Here is a 6,595-nt window from a genome sequence, read left to right as displayed (position 1 = left end):
CGATTTTTTAGATTTTAGATTTTAGATTTTTAGAATCCTCGTTTTGACTTTCAGTTTTTCGAATTTTAAAATTTTCCATTTTTCCATCGTTCAATTTTTCGATTTTTAAATTTTAGATTTCACGTTTTTTGACATCTCGGTTTTTCGAATTCTTTAAATTTTCAATTTTTCAATTGTTAAAATTTTCGATTTTATGATAAAATTTCAGTTATTCCATTTTTAGAATTTCCGGTTTCTCCGCATTTCAACTTCTCGATTTCTCAATTTTTCGACATTTCGAATTTAGGAATTTTTCAGTTTTTCGATAATTTAACTATTTTAAGTTAATTTCAGATTTTTCTATTTCGATTGCTCGATCTTTCGATTTTTCGGTCTCCAATTTTTCCAATTCTAAAATTGTTGATTACTCGATATTTTCTTATTTTCGATTTTTAAATTTTTCTGTTGGCGTTTCTTATTTTTCAATTTTTCAATTTCTCGATTCATTGATTTTTTGATTTTCGATTTCTAGATTTTTCGACTTTCTGACTTTTCAATTTTTCGATCTTCCCATTTCTCCATTTTTCGAATTTTCGACTAATTTTTTCTCGATATTTCCATTTTTCAAAGTTGGGATTTCTCGGTTTTTTGATTTTTCAATTTTTCATTTTCCGATTGTTCAAGTCTTTCGATTTTACAATAAATTTTTAATGTTTTAGTTATTCGATTTTATGAAATTCCAATTTTCGATGTTTACATTTTAGATTTTTCGATCTTTTATTTTTTTGACTTTTCAAATTCTCAAAATTGTCCATTTTTCGATTGTTCAAAATTTTCGATTTCATGATAAATTTTTTAAAATTTCAGTTATTCGATTTTTAGAATTTTCGGTTTTTCGACGTCTCGATTTTTCGACTTTTAGATGTCTGAATTTTTCAACATTTTAAATTTGGGAATTTTTCACTTTTTCGATATTTCAATTATTTTTTTTATGTTAGTTTTCTATTTTTTGAAATTTCGATTGCTAGATCTTTCGATTTTGTCACTTCCTGATTCCAATTTTTCGGTTCTCTAATTTTTCGAATTCCAAAATTTTTTATCACTCGATTTCTAAATTTTTCGTTTAACCGATTTTTTTATTTTTGATTTCTGAATTTTTCGACTTTTCGACTTTTATATTTTTCGGTTTTTCTATATCTCCATTTTTCGATTTTTCGAATTCTTTTCTCTCGATATTTAAATTTTTCAACGTTTCGACTTATCTGTTTTTTGACTTTTTAGATTTCAGATTTTTTGATTTCTCGTTTTTTTGACTTTTCATTTTTTGGAATATTTGAAATTTTCCAGTTTTCGATTTTGCGAAACATTTTTTAAATGTATTAGTTACTCGATTTTACGAATTTCCAAATTTTCAACTTTTTGATTTTTCAAATTATTCGATTCTTCAATTTTTGGATTTTGTAGATTTTAGATTTTTGGATTTCTCGTTTTTTTGACTTTTCAGTTTTTAGAGTTCTTTAAATTTTTCATTTTTCTATTGTTAAACTTTTTTGATTTGAAGATATTTTTTTTAATAATTCATTAATTTGATTTTAGGAATTTCCAATTTCCGATTTTTTGATGTTCCAAACTTATAATTTTTTGATTTTTCAATTGCTGTTTTTTTTTTGACTTATCAGTTTCCCAGATTTTTAAAATTTTCCATTTTTCGATTGTTCAAATTTTTTGATCTTAGCATAATTTTGTAAATAATTCAGTTATCCGATTTTACAAATTTCCAGTTTTTCGATTTTTCAATTTTTCGATTTTTTAAATTTAAAATTTTTCGATTTCTTGTTTTTTTCTCCATTTTTCCATTGTTCAATTTTATCGATTTTATGATAAATTTTTTCATATTTTAGTTATTCGATTTTTAGAATTTTCGATTTCTCGACATCTTGATTTCTCGTCTTTTCGATTTCTCAATTTTTCAACATTTCGAATTTAGGAAATTTTCACTTTTTCGATATTCTAGTTTCTTTTTTAAATTTAAATTTTTCTGTTTTTCGATGTTTGGATTGTTCGATTTTTCCACTTTTCGGATTTGTCCAATTTTTCGAGTTCTAAAATCTTTGATTACTCGATTTTTTCTTATTTTTCAATTTTTAAAATTTTCAGTTGTTGGCGCTTCTAAATTTTCGATTCTTCGATCTCTCAATTTCTCGATTAATCAATTCTTTCATTTTAGATTTCTGGATTTTTCGACTTTTCAACTTCTCAGTCTTTCGATTTTCTTATTTCTCCATTTTTCAATTTTTCGACTTCCTTCTCCTCAATATTTCAATTTTTCAACGTTTCGATTTCTCGGTTTTCTTAATTTTCAAGTTTTCTAATTTTTCAATTTTGCGATTCTTCAGTTTCACGATATTTTAGATTTTAGATTTTTCGTTTTCTCGTTTTTTAACTTTGCTCTTTATCGAATAATTTTTAAAATTTCCCCATATTTCGATTGTTCAAATTTTTCGATTTTAGAATAAACAAAAAAGTTATTACAAAAATATTTCAGTTATTCGATTTTTGGAATTTCCAATTTTTCGATGTTCCGATTTTCCAATTTTTCGATTTTTCTCTTGACTTTTCCGTTATTCGAATTTTTAAAATTTTCCATGTTTCGATTGTTCAAAATTTTCGATTTTACGATCATTTTTTTTTAATTCAATTATTCGATTTTACGAATTTCTACTTTTCGATGGTTCGATTTTTCAATTTTTCGATTTATTGATTACTTGTTTTTTTGACTTTTTAGTTTTTAGAATTTTTTAAGGTTTCCATTTTTCGATTGTTAAAATTTTTCGATTTTACGATATTTTGTTTTAATAATTCGATTTCTGGAATTTCCAATTTTTCGATGTTTCAATTTTTCAATTTTTTATTCTTCTTCAATCTTTCGATTTATTTAGATTTTAGATTTTTCGATTTCTCGTTTTTTTAATCTTCAGTTTTCCGAATTTTCAAAATTCTTCATTTTTGGATTATTCAAATTTTTCGATTTTATGATAATTTTTTTAATATCTCGTTATTCGCTTTTTAGAATTTTTCAAATTTTGGAAATTTTAAATTCGTCGATATTTTATTTATTACTTTTTTTTAGATTTTTTGATGTTTCGATTGCTCGGTATTTCAATTTTTCTAATTTTCGGATGTGAATTTTTCGGTTCTTCAATTCTCGAATTTTAAACTTTTTGATTTCTTGATTTTTTTTATTTTTCGATTTTTCAATTTTCCAATATTTCAGTTGTAAAATTTTGTAATTTTCCCATTTGAAAGTGTTTCGATTTTTCAATTATTGGCGTTTCTAAATTTTCCGTTTTTTGATTTCTTAATTTCTGGATTAATCGATTTTTTTTGATTTTTCGATTTCTCGATTAATCGATTTTTTGATTTTTCGATTTCTCCACTTTTGGATTTCCCTATTTTTCGTAAATTTTCTTCTTTCGGTTATCTGCCTTAAAAATATTTCATATTATCCGCATTGTAATAATAAATTTCTAAATTTAGCACTTTAAAAAATAAACCTTTAAAAAGCGAGCACAGCGAGCACGTTCAGGTTGTTTGAGTTAATCCGACTTAATATTCACAAACATTTTCAAAATTGATTTTTTTAAGGATTAAAAAAATTCTCTCATTAATAATAATTCAGCTTCCCAGAGACACCGAAGTATAATTTCAACAACACTTAAATGTACTCGCTGCACTCGTTGAATGTTCTTTTTTTAATAATTAAGTGTCATACAAACATTAGGCTACTTAGTTTGTATTATAAGAATTCTCGAGATCTCTCTGTGAAGATAAATTACTGTGAAAAATCAATAAATCAGTATATTTTATTAATTTTTGATGAAAATGACCATGGCAATCATCAGGTTACCGCCCTGAGTGTGAAGGAAGTACTGTATAAATTTTTTAGACCAATTTTTACATACTAATTTTGAATTTTTTGTACGTTACAATATTTTCAGACTGTTGAATCTGAACGCAGTGTCAACTATATTTCGAAATTTATTTGTTGCATCGAGTTCCTATGCAGAGTGTTGATAGTTTTTAGTAAGCTTAATAGAAAAGTTGCTGCTTGGCTGTAACAGGTTATGAGCCCAGGACACGTGTAGCTGAGCGGGATTACCTTGTCTCGAGGGGAAGTGTTGGATCCAGTGATTATATGTATAGTTCAATAAAAATTAAAATTAAATTCTGATGATTTATTTGTGTTAATCAAACCCTTATAGCTTGTCATCTTTTATTGTAGGTACATTTACAAGAAATAATTACAACGATAGGTAACATAAAACATCATATGATTCAGGGTGTAAGCGTATCATATGCTCCCTCATTATTATAACTACTACATCTACATTATCCGACTTAAACATTAAATACACAGATACATTAAACACTCATCATAAAAATTAAAGCCCAGTTGACATCCACATTAACTACACCTACTACACATCTATGTACAATTTTAAAACTAATACTGAACAGTGGTAGAAAACAGAGATACTCCAGGTAAAAATGCAAGTGATAAAACCTCCAACTCCAGCCCGCACTAAATCGAACAGCCTAATTAAACCGAAGTGAAAATTTCGCTTCTATTCGAGCGCGTAAAGCGGCGTTTACGCAAATTCGATTTTAAAATGTACTTTATTCCACGTTTTACTCTCCCACGGCGAGCAGTTGCTCTGCGGTCGCATAAAAATGATAATAAATTGAGCCCTTTTCCCAGAGACTGTAATAAAATCTGCAATAATGCGTGACATCGTGGAAACAGGGCCGTATAAAATATTTCCATATAAATACCGCGAGGAATACAAAGGAGTGTGATTTAAGAACAATGCAGTTTGCAAAGTGGAAGAAACGTGGGAATTGGGGAATATTCGACGATAAAATTGATTTAGGTGCGGGGTTCCGGCAGACCGAAAGAATTTATGAATATTTGCCTCGGTGGAAGGAGGTTGGCAAGAAACGTGGTTTTATTTTAGTTGTTTTCATGTTTTAATAAATGGTGTGAAAATTATTTCGTAACTGAGTTCGACGTAGATTTCAATTTCGAAGTCAAAGTTCTGTTAAGAGCGCTGAAGTTTAACCAAACTTAGTTCGGATGTTGGACTAACACAAGGTTTCCTCAAGGATCAAACTATTCAGGGGACCAGCTTGAAATAAACACGTCTGACAAATTGATTAATTAATTAATGTAATTTGAGTCAAACGAATAATTTTTTAGTTGTAATTTATAAAGGATGTTCTTAGACAAGGTAGGCCATGTAAATTTAGTAATTTGGTTGGCAACCATTTTCATGTATGCAAAGATTCCTAATGGAAAATGAAATTTATCTTATTGGGTTAAGTTGTTTTTAATGTGAGGTTAGAAAATCTGACAAAAACTGTAACACTGTTGCCAGTAATTTCACATAATTCTAATAAGTACGATTCAAAGCATACAAGAAGTTAGAAATGTTGCAACTTGATAATAATATGATTTCTAAATAACAATAAATATGGCAACTCAGCCTCAAGTTAACGTCATTCTCACGGATTGACAGAGAAATTTGTCAATGAATCAGCTTATCCAACTTGAAGAAAAAAAGTCACTAAAAACATCCTGAACACTTTATAACTAAGGCTCGGATTTTATGCAAAATATAAATATATTCCTTAGAATGCCGCATATTCAGAAAAAAATGGATAAATTTTTTAATAATCAATTACATTTGTTGTCTAGTAGAATTAAAAAAAAAGTACAATAAAATTTATATTCCAGTATCAAGAAATCTGCAACCGGTAAACAAAAAACAATTTGGTCTAACTTTTTGGAATTTTTCAATCTTTCCAACTGAAGAGTTTAGAATTTTGTAAGTAATAAGAGTTTACAAAATTTAATTTAAGCATTATTTGGAATACGTAATTTTGACTTGTTCAGAAATTATACACATTTTTGATTTTATTGATTTCACAGAATTTTGGTAACTTTTAAAGAATTTTTAAGGATCCTTGAAGGACTCGATTTTGAATGACCTAAAAAAATTAACTTGATGAATTAATTAAATTAAATTCATTTTTTGTCCCGTTTCCGTCTGTCTGTCGTCTGACTGTTTGTTGTCTGTCACCTCTCTGTCGTCGGTCTGTTTATCTGTCTGTATTTCTGTCTCTCTGTCTGTCTATCTGTGTTGATAAACTAACACAGAGTTTATCAAATTTTACCTGTATTTTTGAAATATCATATACCGGGTGTCTGGAAAATGATGGATAACTCTTCGCAACCCTTTTAACAATCAACTGCTGAGTCAGGGAAAAATAGTAAAAAAAAGTTTAATTACCATTCCAGTTACAATGTACAAAGATAGGGTTGGTTGTGTTGTTTTGTGATAATTTGATAAAATTCTATTTGACAACAAAGTTTTCAAAACCCTACGTTTTTTCATACAGAATATGGCATTTGCCAAAATCAGTCTCGACAGGTACTAGCTCCACCCACCCGCCCTCTCTTTTCTTAGAGGGTATGTCATTTGCCAAAATCACTCGTATCTTAGCAGGTACTAGGCCCCGCCCACCCACCCTCTCTTTTCTTAGAGAGTATGTCATC

This window comes from Zophobas morio, unplaced genomic scaffold (genome assembly GCF_036711695.1).
Source record: "Zophobas morio isolate AGI-343-1 ecotype UQ-CSIRO unplaced genomic scaffold, CSIRO_AGI_Zmor_V1 ptg000022l, whole genome shotgun sequence".
In the NCBI taxonomy this organism is placed as follows: Eukaryota; Metazoa; Arthropoda; class Insecta; order Coleoptera; family Tenebrionidae; genus Zophobas; species Zophobas morio.
The sequence above is the reverse complement of the archived record's forward strand: the minus strand, read 5'-3'. Positions refer to the sequence as shown.